General features: G+C 37.9%; 1 protein-coding gene across 1 annotated transcript in view; it reads right to left on the bottom strand.

Moving 5' to 3' along the window:
- Positions 1 to 13576, bottom strand: part of LOC134679274 (adenylate cyclase type 5-like) — a 367970-nt gene that overhangs the window by 331806 nt on the left and 22588 nt on the right. The window lies entirely within an intron of this gene.

The following is a 13576-nucleotide window of genomic DNA, read 5'->3' as shown; positions in this document are numbered from 1 at the left end:
ACAGCTACGGATAATATTGTACATACCACATATATTATAATGGCTCCTCTACACGATGGGCCAACGCCGGCCACTCCAAGGGACGCATTTGTGCGTTAGAGGGAGCAAGTGATATTGCTATCTCATTCTACCGCATGGCTGCGACCCTTGGAGTGGCCGGCGCTGGCCCATCGTGTAGAGGAGCCATTACTTATACACGTGACCTAATTTCTAGGTTCCTACCAGTTTATTTATCCTACCTACAATTGCAGATACGTCAATGTTATGCTCTCACAGGAACAGTAGTATTTATTATTATTTTTATGTGTGTCTTTTACATAATCTCGGGACCATGGGGTCCCGGACTTTTGGTAGGCGTGCGTGGGGCCGAAGCCAATACGTAGAGTCCCCTTGTAAATTGACAATTTACTCTAACTGTGATGTGACAGTAACCGACGATTATCCCTGTATGCGCTATAGTAGTGCACCCAAGGATAAGTCCCGGTTAGTGTAGGACTATTGCAAGAAAAAGGAACAAAAAGATCTGGGCTATTGAGTTGAGATTTTAATGCACTTATTATTATTATTTGTGAAGCAGGCAGGCAGTTGAAATAACTGATAATGCCTGTATTGTAGCCATCAACCGAGTTTTCAGTGTTGAGTAATGAGTAGAGTTTGCATTGTGCTTGTCTAGTTTATTCTTATGGCTTCTCTACACGATGAGCCAACGCCGGCCACTCCACGGCATTTATGCGTTAGAGGGAGCAAGTAATATTGCTATCTCATTCTACCGCATGGCTGAGTCCCTTGGAGTGGCCGGCGCTGGCCCATCGTGTAGAGGAGCCATTAAACTCATTGACACTTTGGGCTTTCATTGAATTTGTTCGAAGACAGACTACTGTTTTCTACTATACTCTGGTTCAAAGTTGCTCGACAATGGGGTTAAATATACTGAAATACTCTCTGAAATCCTTTTCAGAGCCACTGAAGTGTAAATTGAAAATGCTCTAGTGCACTGAAAGCGGTTTTCTGAACAACATTGACAATAGCGTAATACTTGACTGTAAGGTACTCGCAAGTATTTAGAATACATTATTTGACACCATGTATGAAATAAGGCACCAGAAGATTAATATAGAATTATAGAAACGTAGACAGCAGTTATTTTTGGTCACAATTTCTATTTTAACCTCTAGCCGCCCAGAGACCTATAAAAGGTCTCCTGTTCCATTCTAATTTGAACTTTGTGCTGACAAAAAAAAATTTAATTTTGCTTGACAAGGTTTGACGTGTAGGTTAAAACCCGTATAAATCTATAAAGAGTACGTAATTTGATTATGACGTCACATGCTAGTGTTTCATATAAATTCCATAGCAAAACCCTTCTAGCTCGAAACAAGGAACTGATTTGACTAGTGTTATTGGCCATATTTTCGCGATTTCGGCATTGATAAGATGAAGATGATGATGATCGAGTAAGATGATATCACTAGGATTATCACAAATATTTTCTATTATAAAACCAAATATTCTAAAATATATTTCAAATTCAAATATTCAAATACTTTTTTTTTCCTTTTCAAATAAAAGCAGAAACAATCAAAAAAACATTGCATTACGGTATATTTAAATAATTTTTCTATACATTTTCCAATCTAAAACCAACCTTATAACTATTACCTGTAGTCATAATATCCCGTGACGTAGTTCGAGATAGAACAGTTACAGCTGACAAATAGAATTGAACTTTAATTCAATGAGGATAGAGACGTTTTTTCTTTGTCAGATTTGTATAATAATTTTGCATCTGAATTGAATCAGGGAAAGATGTCCTTTTTGTTGAAGGATGCAAACAGGGGCCAAATTCGACATGTACAACTGTCAGATTTCGCATCCACGTCAAATCAACAGTTGATTTTATCGCATACTGAGTGTTGATTCCATCAACGGTGGATAATATCATTGGGTACAACCAAAACTCCACTCTAAACTAAGGGTGGTTCGGTTTGGTTTGCTTGTCACCCTAACTGTGGATTGTTAATGGCAAATTTTGACATTGTACGTATTCGAGAACTTATGATTTTTCCCACATCAACGGGAAATCAACACGATACGTCAAACGTCGCTTGTCGAATAGGGGTCCTGATACTTGGGAAGCAATAACAGTTGTGTTAGTTGTGTACCGGGAGCTAGCGGTATTCTATTGTATATTAATATTGATACCCGAGCAAGCGAAAGATTCCAAACATGGAATTTTGAGGGTTGCGAGGGTTTCAAAGTACGAGGGTTAAACAAAATTTTTTGTTTTATCTCGTGGATAAATATGGATAAAGCTATCCATAATAGGCTTGCTGTTGTAGATGTTTGTTGCGGCGCTTGTGTGTTTATGGGGTCCCGCATCGCCGTTGATGGCTATAAAGTCCTATAGCAGCGTCAATGAGAATAGATACTATAGAGGGGTCCTGTCATAGTAAATTTTGTAGTCACTGTAAATTTACTGCCATCTATCGACACACGGCTAAAACTCAAACTTAACACGTATAAGATTATCAAAAAAATGTATATATATGGATAAATGATTTTATTATTTTGATATTGTTTTGACCCATGCTCATTCACTGAAATATTTATGTGTTAAAATTGTGACATGAAACGGTGTCGTTACGCCATCTAGCCGAGAGTAGGCTAAAGGTGTGTGCGCCATCTATGTATGCGAGAATGACTATTTCTTGATTTCCGAGGCACGTGTTTTCCTTAGACTTTATTTTCATTTTATACGAAGTTACATGTCTTTGGCAGCGCGGCATTTGTTGCGACATCGATCGCACACAAAACGCGAGTCCGCAGGAGGTGGTAGAGCACGGCGAAGACTTCTCCGCTTAAGTGTAACGGCTCCTCTACACGATGGCCACGATGGGCCAATGCCGGCCACTCCAAGGGACGCAGCCATGCGGTAGAATGAGATAGCAATATCACTTGCTCCCTCTAACGGATAAACGCGTCCCTAGGAGTGGCCGGCGTTGGCCCAACGTATAGAGGAGGAATAAGACCTGAGTGGACGGTCTTTATGGAGAAGTTTACACCTTATTCACGCAATTTGAATCCTAACTGTACCCGTATTAACGTTCCCGATCCAATCGCAATACCTCAATCAGAGATATATATAACTCCGTATAAGATAAATAAAGTCTAAGAAAAAAACGTGCCTCGGACGGCCAAGGAAAAGTCATTCTCGAATAGATGGCGCCATTACCTTTGGCCTATTCTCGGCTAGATGGCGTTAACGACACTGTTTGGTATTTAACAGTTTTAACACATATCAGTGAAAGAACATGGGTCAGTATGGAACAATAAAAATTAAGAATCATTTATCCGTAAACATATTTTGATTATTTTATACATTTTCAATTTTATTTTAAGTTTTAATCGTGTGTCGATAGATGGCAGTAAATATACCGTGACTACAAAATTGACAATGACAGGACCCCTCTATATATACTATCTATTCTTTTTGCCTCAATGTAACACGAGAATAGACGCGGATGATTACATCCAATTTCAAAAGAACCGGAAACTAAAAAAACTACTACCAGGTTGCACCTTACTCAATTGTTATAAGATCGAAAGCTGTGTAGATATATTTGATTCTACAATGCAATTAACATTGGAATCAGAGGTCGAAAGTGCAGGGTTCTGAACGTTCGCAGTACTAGAGTTATTGTAATGTAATCATAGATGGCACTGTCACTGATGCAAACTAAATAGCTACAGAATCTGTAGCATCAGGCGGGCCGTATGCTTGTTTGCCACCGATGTGGTATAAAAATAAAGGTATCGAAAAATTGTATAACGGAGGCTAGATTCGTGTGACTCATAACGTCTGGCCTATAAGGTCGTGTACCTATACCGGGTGTGGCCTGTAACACGAGCAAATAATTAAAACATAGATTGTACTCCTCAAACGGTGACACTTTTGTTCAACAACTTTTAAAAATTATGAAGTATTTTGACTCCCTATTTTTCATACAAAATAAATATTATCTTCAATGGACGTCATCGCCACGCCATATCATTGTGATTGACGTTGCTTGTCACGCCTTAAACATAACAAAATTCGCAATACATTGCGTTTTAAAATAAACTTTAAAGTGTATTAAAAATCAAACCACAAGTTATTTTTAAAAGTTGTTGAACAAATGTTGATCAGTATGAGGAGTACAGCCTACAGTTAAATTTTTTGCTCATATTACAGGCCACACCCGGTATTATTTGGGTTTCCAACAGACAAGGGTCCTTATGCTTCATGCGTGAGCATTTAAGGACATTCTCCATGTCGATATTATAAACCTTGACTATACAATAACATAGAGAAACAAATACATAGATTGCTCACTCCATACATCAGTTTTATGTTGTTGAGCATTAGACTTTCCAGTCGATGCTACATCTATTGTCACTTGACAGTACTACCACAGAATAAATAATAGGTACAGAAGACTCACTCTCTAACAAATCGCGTCTGTCACGTTCAGCACAGATATGGCCGCTAGGAGGCGACAGCGCCACGCGCGGCTTATGGCAAATCCCAAAATTGGGGTCGAACGGATGTACTTTTAGCCACCTGTAGCAAAGCGACGAAATCACGGAGTGAGCCACGCCTGGTACTACTAGTGCTACTTAGCAGTGCTGATAATTCCGCTACTCGATGCTAGATGTCGACTATGAAAATAATGCTAATAATAATAATTAATGCTAAAAACCCTAGCCTAAGAAAAATTATGAATAAAATCATTAATGCTAATAATATTAATAATTTCGGATGAAAGAAGCGCCTGGCGTCCGTTAGCTCGTTGGGTGGATGACATTCGGAAAATTGCGGGGCACTTTTGTATGAGACTAGCCCAGGACCGGGATAAGTGGCGTACACGAAGAGAGGCCTATGTTCAGCAGTGGGCGACTGAAGGCTAGAATGATGATGATGATGATGAAAATAATAGTCTTTTTGGTACAGTCAACAACAGAGCTATGAATACAGGCAAAGTGCCAAAGGCAGGCAGTATACATATTTTTGATATTTTGCCTGTATTCATAGCTCTGCTGTTGACTGTAACATAACAAAACTGATGTATGGAGTGAGCACTCTTGTCTTACTATATTTCTCTAAGACAATAAGGCCCACTTGCACCATTCCACTAACCCGGGTTTAACTCATTAAACCTGGAGTTACCATAGTACAATTTGACATTAGGTTACCGGTTTAACCGCTTAACCCCGGGTTAGTGGAATGGTCCAAGTGGGCCTAATGTGAAGATTGCATTAAGTACGTCGACTGTCGTAATGCCAGGTTCAATCAAGGTGACAGTCATTATTTTACAGTGACATTTCTACACTGTCATTACATTACGTTAAGTCTACGTCTACAGGAAATGCCGAGGGCAAGAACAATGATATAGTTTGCCAAAGGACTGTCTCATTTCAATCATAGACAGAGAGGATTATTAGGGTTCCGTACCCAAAGGGTAAAACGGGACCCTATTACTAAGACTTCACTGTCCGTCCGTCTGTCACCAGGCTGTATCTCACGAACCGTGATAGCTAGAGAGTTGAAATTTTCACAGATGATGTATTTCTGTTGCCGCTATAACAACAAATACTAAAAACAGAATAAAATAAAGATTTAAATGGGGCTCCCATACAACAAACGTGATTTTTGACCAAAGTTAAGCAACGTCGGGAGAGGTCAGTACTTGGATGGGTGACCGTTTTTCTTTTGCTTTTTTTTGTTTTTTTTTTTTTGCATTATGGTACGGAACCCTTCGTGCGCGAGTCCGACTCGCACTTGCCCGGTTTAATATCTAAGTCTTACACTAGTACTAGAATAACACTGAAAAGAAAAGGATGAGTATAGTTTTCCTGGTTCTTACCAAAGAATATAATACTCACTAGTTCTTACTGACTGACAAATTGTTTTGACCAACTATATTATATAACTATACATGGGAAGCACAAAAAAAAGGGTTGCAGTCCGGGAGTGCCGGCAGAAGTGAAAACTCAATGACGCACTATGTATAATTGAGGTTAACGCCATCTAGCGTTATTTCGTCGCATTACTTGAAATCCCTAAGCACATCACTATTAGTACTCGAGTTATATTAGTACCAGTTAGAGGGAAACGCACTAGATGGCATTTAAATCAAAAAAGAAAAACTCATTGTAATGGCTCCTCTACACGATGGGCCAACGCCGGTCACTCAAAGGGACGCAGCTATGCGGTAGAATGAGATAGCAATATCATTTGCTCCCTCTAACGCATAAATGCGTCCCTTGGAGTGGCCGACGTTGGCCCATCGTGAAGAGGAGCCATAACAGTTTTGCGATCAGGTCATGTGTCCGTCTTACGTCTTACGGTCACGTGACACCTGTTAGCCCCTCAGCTGTGGGAGATGAATATGGCCGCTCCCCCTCATCTGTGGCAGCCTAAGGGGTCTGCTCCACAGACAGGGTTTCTAGGTCCACGTGCAAGTGGAAAATTGCGATTTATTCCGTTTTTTACAATGATACAGTCTATAGTTTGTATTTTTTCTGCTCTTTATTTAATTATCTAACTGCTACTTAAAATTACGACCATTAAACTAACATAAAATAACTGTACAGTAGAATTCAAATTATAGGTACCGAAATGTATCTTTCATTTTCTATTGTAATAAAAAAATAAACAGTTTTTAGGCGTATCTGTTACTCTAATAATGTACATAATGTAATCATACACAACAAAAAAACATAAAATGTCAGGCTTATCTATTAAATACATGAAATATACCATTAGAAAACTTTATTGAAATTATGTCTGCCCTAGAAATGGCGCACGTAAATAAGTTTCTAATTACATGCATTGTGGAGTCCTACCACACCCTATGTAATAATTTTATACATAAATAAGAAATTTAAGTTGTAAACTATCTGTGGCCAAAGTAATAGTAATGCAGGTGCAGTAGTTATATGGTAAGAAATGTTTAAAAAATGCTTTTATTTATTCATGCACCATTGATAGCCCACAAAATGTTGAAAAATCACAGCAACCAGCAACCTTAATCCAAAGAAATTCCGTTTCTCAGGGTATTAATGAAACAATATTTTTAATACAGTTGCTCAAAAAGTGCTACTTTACGTAGCTGTTTAGCGTGCGGAAAGTTGGTTATCTCGAACTAGGGCTTTTTACTTTTCCAATTTTTTTAAATTTATACTTGTTCCAATTCACGACTACTTATTGATGAGTGTTAATATTAGTTTCCTTTAAACGTCGTAATCAGCATAAAAACCTACCGTTAATGTAAGAATACGAAAAATATTACATATTTCATATTTAATTACTTACCTCTTCATCATTATAACACGTTTATTTTTTAATGTTCAATATTGAAAATTCCGTTCTTAATAAGTTGACTGAATGGAACGGAATAGCTGCCAAACGCCCATAGATATAATATACTTAAAGACGACGTCTAACCGAGCTGTCACTGTTACCACTTTTGTTTAGTGTACGATTAACAATGTTTTTCTTATTTTTTCGCAACTGTATTAAAAACGTCGTTCGATATACGTGCGGAAATGTCATTCTTCACTCGTCCCGAGTCTTGCCACTCGCCTGCGGCTCGTGGCAAGATATCTCGGTACTCGTGGAGTAATGACATACCTTCCGCACTAGCATCGAAATGTACTATTTTAATACAGTTGCTCAAAAAGTGCTACTTTACGTAGCTGTTTAGCGTGCGGAAAGTTGGTTATCTCGAACTAGTGCTTTTTACTTTTCCAATTTTTTTAAATTTATACTTGTTCCAATTCACGACTACTTATTGATGAGTGTTAATATTAGTTTCCTTTAAACGTCGTAATCAGCATAAAAACCTACCGTTAATGTAAGAATACGAAAAATATTACATATTTCATATTTAATTACTTACCTCTTCATCAATATAACACGTTTATTTTTTAATATTCAATATTGAAAATTCCGTTCTTAATAAGTTGACTGAATGGAACGGAATAGCTGCCAAACGCCCATAGATATAATATACTTAAAGACGACGTCTAACCGAGCTGTCACTGTTACCACTTTTGTTTAGTGTACGATTAACAATGTTTTTCTTATTTTTTCGCAACTGTATTAAAAAACGTCGTTCGATACACGTGCGGAAATGTCATTCTTCACTCGTCCCGAGTCTTGCCACTCGCCTGCGGCTCGTGGCAAGATATCTCGGTACTCGTGAAGTAATGACATACCTTCCGCACTAGCATCGAAATGTACTATTAATAATAAATAATCGCACTTGTTCTTATTAAACAAAAAACATCTAAAAACTTGATCTTGAAACAAATATAGACCAAATCACATCTATATGGTTTGATTAATATGGACATACCTAGACCTTAAGAGCAATAAAGGGATATTTCAGAATGTGTGAAGAGTAACACCTAAAATCTTAATAGCAAACCCCACCACCATCATCATCACTGTCGCCTAGTACCCATATTAAAACCCTTTCATAATTAATTTATATTAAATTTTTTATACTCGTCAATCTCAGTATAAAGACTTCATGGACCAAACTATAATCTTACAAATTAAATGTCCGTGTGTATATTATAGCCTATGTGGAAAGAGAAGTATCGTAGAATTAGTTAGTAAGTGGAATGTCCATGCTATGCAAACGTGCGTTAGTAACATGACAGCGCCGTCTGTGGCGACAGCCTGGCAGGTGCTCGTCCAGTCTGTTGCGACAGCCCGAGAGGTTATGTGCCGACCGTTATTTAGTTTGATGGCTATTATTCACTTTAAACAGATTTTAAACTAATTTCATTGTATTTAATATAATCTATATGAACTACGACATATTATGATTGTTTTGAGACATAGTAAAACTTATACAAATAATAAGAAACCGAGTAAGAAAATTTCGGCTATGACTTGGCATGTCATTTCTTCACACCTTTAGCACTTATACATATTATTCTAAAAACACACCCAAACATAATATTAACAAAAGTTTACTGACATTTCCTCAGCTTTTTAACGGTTTCACCATAAAAATCCACAATTTTACTATAAAAACACGTAACATCCTACTCGTCACAGTGGCTGTTTTTGACTGACAAAAGTTAACGACTTTTTCAACCGTTGATCATTCAAATGTTCGCTTGCTAGCTGTCTTGCTTCATTCACTTCACGATTAAATATGTCAGAGCGAGTTAAACATATGTTTCACTGATATTTTACCTTAAGTTTAGGCGCAAATTATGCGAACCTGGCAGGTTGAGCCACAGATAAACCGCCAATTTTATGACCGCCTGAAAGGCGCTCCCACAGTTGAGGGGTTAGTTTAACATTTTTTCCCCATCATAAAAAGTGCACAGCGCCGCTAAAGAAGTTTTCACTTCAAAAAGTACTTCCATATTTATTTCCGTGCCTATGAAGATCTGTTATTTTTGATTAATTTTCGCATTCCGTCCATGACTGACATTTGTCATACTCGATGTTATACATGAGTTTGTCTCTTTCGGTGAGCGGGAGCTCGTTAGCACGTGCACATTTCTCGCTTGCCCAGGTGCGACTAAAGCAACTTGTACAATTTGTCACAAGGTAAGCGCTTTAATTTTGGAACGCCTATAATGGCTCCTCTACACGATGGGCCAACGCCGGCCACTGCAAGGGACGCAGCCATGCGGTAGAATGAGATAGCAATATCACTTGCTCCCTCTAAGGCATAAATGCGTCCCTTGGAGTGGCCGGCGTTAGCCCATCGTGTAGACAAGCCATAACATATCTTGAGTTATCATAAATCATTGCGGCACGTATAGTTTAATAGCGAAGTAAAATTGCTAATTGCCTATCAATCCTATCATCCTTAGGGCGTCCGATAAAGGTGACAGTCCATTTCCAACGACAGCTGCATTAAGGTGACAGTCCATTTCCAACGACAGCTGCACTACTGTTCATTTTACTATGGAAATTGACAATGACAGCGACGCGTTCCGAACCGGTAGTGCAGGTACGGTTAGAAATGGAATGTTACCATTACTGTTAATTTTACTATGGAAATTGACAGTTAACACCGACGCGTTCAGTACTAGTAGTGCAGCTGCGGTCAGAAATGGTATGTTACCATTAATGACGCGGATGCACGGAGCGGGCGTCATTGTGGGTAAAATCCGTCACACGCGGCCGCGCCAGTTAGCAACGCATTTATGCGTTAGAGGGAGCAAGTAATATTGCTATCTCATTCTACCGCATGGCTGCGTCCCTTGGAGTGGCCGGCGTTGGCCCATCGTGTAGAGGAGCCAAAAGGTACTCGGTACCCGCTCGCTTACTCCGTGCAACCGCGCCAGCTAGCGTACGCCCACTGATTAACAGACACTGACTGAACTGACAGCAGTTAGAACAAAATTTCGACAGTTCCGAACAACAGACAGGCCGATACCGTCCGGCGGTCTGTTAATCAGTGGGCCCCTTTAGATTGAGGTATTTTACTTCTACAAGCGTTCGATAAACCAGCAATAAACAATACGTCCATTCACATTGCCGCTCTGTAACATGTCATAAATAATTTATGACATCACTTTATGACTCTATAAACTTATATGAATGAACGTTTTAAGTGTCAGACATTATCAATACCTATCTATCTACATGTATTCGTACTATGAAATAGTAATACAGTAAAATTATACATTTTGCGTTTGCGTCAAATCCGGTAGTTCTGATTTTTTGCAGGCTTGTTTATGATATTGGCCCAATGAATAATCCAAGTTTGTGACCTCGAGCGCCGAACGTAACTTTGTCAAAAATCGAATAAACCGCAATTTTTTTTAGATTTGTTCTACAAAATATTTATGGAATATAAATATTTTGCAGAACGTGGCGGTGATGAATTCCATATAAATTACCTACCTAACCCTTATATTATAGCTAAGAACTGATGTAAAATTATAAAATTTTGAAAGGCTTTATCTCGGAAAATATTAGATGTACAGAGACAATTCTAGTGTCTTATTGTAGCAAATTTAGTCTACTTTAAAAACGCCCTAGGAAGTTACTACCAAAAACTAGTACTTTAGGGTTATAATCGTCCAAATCTAAAAAAAATTGCGGTTTATTCGATTTTTGACAAAGTTGCGTTCGGCGCTCGAGGTCACAAACTTGGATTATTCATTGGGCCAACATCATAAACAAGCCTGCAAAAAATCGGAACTACCGGATTTGACGCAAAATAGCCAGGTTACAAAATTCGACAAATTTACTGTTTTATAGGGTGGTACAACATTTTTTTTGTCAGAAGTTGAATTTTATGTTTGGAAATTTGGAATCTTCATTTTATTTCAACTCTGACTCACGAGCTATTGCGATCGTTATACGAGAAAAATAGGGTTCCCAGAACCTATTGTTTTTGTCATAGTTAAAATATTTACTGAAGGTACCTGGGTAATAAGTAAGTAGGTTATGGACTGGGTCAAAATTCTATATATCAGTGCCCGGACGCGCTGATATTGATATCAAATTGTTTTACATTTTACATTTCCAAACAGGTTCCCTTGTTCATTCTCAACTATTAAGCCTTATCTGAGCACTTATGGGTGTGATTCGAATAATGCTTAACACTTTTAACTGACCTATATTAAACCTTAAGGCTTTCCAATAAGGTTTATTTTCAGCTATCCGAAATACCTACGGTACTTTGAAAGCGATAGAAATAAAGAACAAATGTAGTGAAATTTTATAGTACAGTCATTATAGATTTTGACCCGTGAATAATTAGTTCTTGGATTTTTTTTTCGTAGGTCCCTCGGGGGGGTCACTGGGAGTGTAAATTCAAAAAGTAGGCTGAATCAGGCTCCTGCGTATATTCGAAAAATGGTTTTTTTTCCAAAAAAAACGGTTTTTCTTCAATAACTCGGCCATTTTTGATTTTACAGTAAAACCGTAAGGACAAAAATTGTAGGAAATTTGATTCTCTACAAGTTAGTACAGTCATTATATCCAAAAAACCGACCCTTTCCGTGAATAATCAGTTCTTGGATTTTTTTTCGTACGTCCCTCGGGGGAATCACTGGGAGTGTAAATTAAAAAAGTAGACTGAATTAGGGTCCTGTGTATATTCGAAAAACGGTTTTTCTTGAATAACTCGGTCATTTTTGATTTTACAGTAAAACCGTGAGGACAAAAATTTTAGAAAATTTTATTCTCTACAAGTTTGGTCCTTACAATTTTTCTTCTAGGATCGATAGTTTGGAAATAAAATTTGAAAAAAGCGATAAATTCAAAATATTTTCAACATCTCGTTTATTTTCAACTTTACGACATAAATGAAGAGGACTAAACTTGTAGAGAATCAAATTCTGAACAATTTTGGTTCCCACCTTCTTTCCCCCAAAATCGATATTTTAGAAATTAAACCTGAAAAACGCGACAAATTCAAAATATTATCATTATCTCCTATGTTCCACGCTTTACGGCATAAATGAAGGGAAACAAAGTTGTAGAGAATCAAATTCTGAACAATTTTTGCCCTCACGATTTTACTGTAAAATCAAAAATGACCGAGTTATTCAAGAAAAACCGTTTTTCGAATATACACAGGACCCTGATTCAGTCTACTTTTTGAATTTACACTCCCAGTGATTCCCCCCAGGGGCGTACGAAAAAAAAATTCGAGAACTGATTATTCACGGGAAGGGACGGTTTTTTGGATATAATGACTGGACTAACTTGTAGAGAATCAAATTTCCTACAATTTTTGTCCTTACGGTTTTACTGTAAAATCAAAAATGGCCGAGTTATTGAAGAAAAACCGTTTTTTTGGAAAAAAACCAGTTTTCGAATATACGCAGGAGCCTGATTCAGCCTACTTTTTTGAATTTACACTCCCAGTGACCCCCCCGAGGGACCTACGAAAAGAAACTCCAAGAACTAATTATTCACGGGTAGGGTCGGTTTTTTGGATATAATGACTGTACTATTACGACATTTTACTGAATACCGAGTAAGTATATATAGGGTGATTTCGGGGTCGTGGAGCAAGAGAGCCGGACATCATACAGAATCCAAATATGAGCCTAATGATGTTGTTAATTATTGTTTATCACCAATAATGATGATTATTTTCCAGATGACAAGTAGGAAAAAACATTTTTGCATACAATTTGGTGACCCTACTCAATGTGACATCTTGTCGCTTTCCATACAGCGTATGTCAAAGACTTTTGACATACGCTGTATGGAAAGCGACAATAGGGTGACCATAATTACTTAGTATAACATTAATTTTACTTGAAAAATAAGAATAATTAAAGTAATTATCTTTTAATCAAATACTACCATATGATAATGTGGATCATTTACAGAGTCAGAAAAAGTGGTTCTGGATCACGACCCAGAAATCACCCTGTATATATTATCCTTAATGGAGTTGAAAACAACTGTATAAGTACCCCTATAGTATAAATTTCATTCGATAGCGCGGCGTGATGAACGCGTTTGCGATAAGTGTCATTTTGTACAGTCGCCATCAGATATATCGGAGCGGCCAAGGTGTTCACAATATCT

This window comes from Cydia fagiglandana, chromosome Z (assembly GCF_963556715.1).
Source record: "Cydia fagiglandana chromosome Z, ilCydFagi1.1, whole genome shotgun sequence".
Lineage (NCBI taxonomy): Eukaryota > Metazoa > Arthropoda > Insecta > Lepidoptera > Tortricidae > Cydia > Cydia fagiglandana.
The sequence above is the reverse complement of the archived record's forward strand: the minus strand, read 5'-3'. Positions and strand labels throughout refer to the sequence as shown.